Raw genomic sequence first — 2,157 nt, 5'->3', positions numbered from 1 at the left:
CCGTATTCTTCCTGTCGCTGGTCTAATGGAGAATTGGCAAAATTGTAGAAGACTTTTGGCAACTATTTAACCATCGATCTACTTCCTGGTTTCATTCAGAGTTATCCTGCTAAATTCACTCGATATTTTCTTGTCACTTCGACTGAATATTCCGAATTATTCTTACTTACGTAATGACGCAAAGGTGGAAAATATATGGTTTTGAGTCCAACAAAGGGCGTTCAACAGAAACTGCAGCCTATTTCGCCATTTTCGTTGCGAATTATCTTTCTTCTCTATCATTGGCACAACAAGGGAGTGAATTCTGTCGCCGACTGTACATCTTGCGCAAAAACGACACTATAGTTATTAGAGTAGAAAGGCGTGTAAGATAAGCAGCAGTTGAGGGGAGAGTGAGACAAGGTTGTAGCCTATCATTCGACATGTAGGCCGTACACTGAGTGGGCTGTAAAGGAGATCAACGAGAAATTGGCTGATGGGACTAAATTGAAGGGAGAAGAAATTAAAACTTTCAGGTTTGGCAGTGACGTTGTAATTCTATCAGAGAGAGCAGAGGAGTTGAAGAACAGTTGAAATGACTGGGTAGTACAATGAAATGATATTATACGATGAACATCAACAAAAGTAAGACACAGGTACAGGAATGTAGTCCAAGTATCAGGCGATGACGAGGGAATTAGTTTAGGAAATTAAACAATAGAAGTAGGCAACGGCCTTGCCGCAGTGGATACACCGGTTTCTGTCAGATCACCGAAGTTAAGCGCTGTCGGGTGTGGCCGGCACTTGGATGGGTGACCATCCGGGCCGCCATGAGCTGTTGCCAGTTTTGGAGTGCACTCAGCCTCGTGATGTCAACTGAGAAGCTACTCGACCGAATAGTAGCGGTCAAAGAAAACCATCTTAACGACCGGGAGAGCGGTGTGCTGACCACACGCCCCTCCTATCCGCATCCTCATCTGAGGATGACACGGCGGTCGGATGATCCCGATGGGCCGCTTGTGGCCTGAAGACGGAGTGCTAAACAATAGAAGTAGTCATTGAATTTCGTTATTTTCGCAGCAAAATAACTGAAAATGACCAAAGTGGTGAGGCTATAAAATGTGTACTGGCCTAACAAGGGAAAAATTTCTGAAAAGGAGGAATTTGTTAGCATTTAACATAAGTGTTACGAAATCTTTTCTGAAGGTACTTGTAAAGGGAGCTCCCATGTGTGGAAGTGAAACATGGCCGCCAAACTGTTTAGGCAAGAAGAGAATAGAAACTTTTCATACGTGGTACTACAGAAGAATGCTGAAGATTAGATGGGCAGATCATGTAATTTATGAGGAGGTACTGAACAGAATTGGGGATACAAGAAATCTGTGGCACAACGTGAGTAAATGAGGGGATTATCGGCCCATAGGACTCATTCTGAGACATCAACGGGTCACCAATTTAGAACTTGAGGAAAGTGTATAGGATAAAAATTGTAGAGGGAGACCGAGCGATTAATACAGTAAGCAGGAATCGAAAAGATGTACGTTGCAGTGGTTATTCGGAGATGGAGAGGTTTGTACAGAATAGAACATCATGGAGAACTGCATCAAATCATTCGTAGGAGTGAAGATAACAAGAAGACCATTTATGGATAAAAAAAAAAAAACCAGCGTCGCGTGTTTTTCATTCATAATGGGTAAAATGTTCTACCTAGAACGAGCGAGCAGTCAGTCAGTAAGACAACATTTATGTGATCGATGCGTCGAGTTCCCTACTTGTCGGGTGCTGACGTGTGTGGTGCAGACGGTAAACAGCGACTTATAGACTACAGGCTGAGTCACGCCACGTGCAGAGCGGGAGAGGTCTCAAAGAGCGGTCTGAGGGCCTCAAGTGGGCCAGCACCGGAAGGCTTCGTTACGTCTGGAGGGCCCGGTTTGTCCGCCTCTTCTCTCTCTCCCCAACCACCGCTGGTAACACGCCAGTCAGTGGAGCAAATTAGGATGTCAAGAGGACACCAGCAGAACAAGTGAAATCACGCGCAGCGGGCATCCTACGAACAGAGCCCATAGACATACTTTTCCTATGCCATCGAATATTTCGATCGTACAACAAAAACTGAGGATGTGCCATTTTGACTTTAGGAAAGGTAAAGATACCAGGGAAGTTGTTATGGCTCATAAC

General features: G+C 44.6%; 1 pseudogene; it reads left to right on the top strand.

Moving 5' to 3' along the window:
• Positions 1-705: 705 nt before the first annotated feature.
• Positions 706-823, top strand: LOC126177807 (5S ribosomal RNA; annotated as a pseudogene).
• The last annotated feature ends 1,334 nt before the right edge of the window (positions 824-2,157 follow it).

This window comes from Schistocerca cancellata, chromosome 3, assembly GCF_023864275.1.
Source record: "Schistocerca cancellata isolate TAMUIC-IGC-003103 chromosome 3, iqSchCanc2.1, whole genome shotgun sequence".
NCBI classification, from domain to species: Eukaryota; Metazoa; Arthropoda; class Insecta; order Orthoptera; family Acrididae; genus Schistocerca; species Schistocerca cancellata.
The sequence above is the reverse complement of the archived record's forward strand: the minus strand, read 5'-3'. Positions and strand labels throughout refer to the sequence as shown.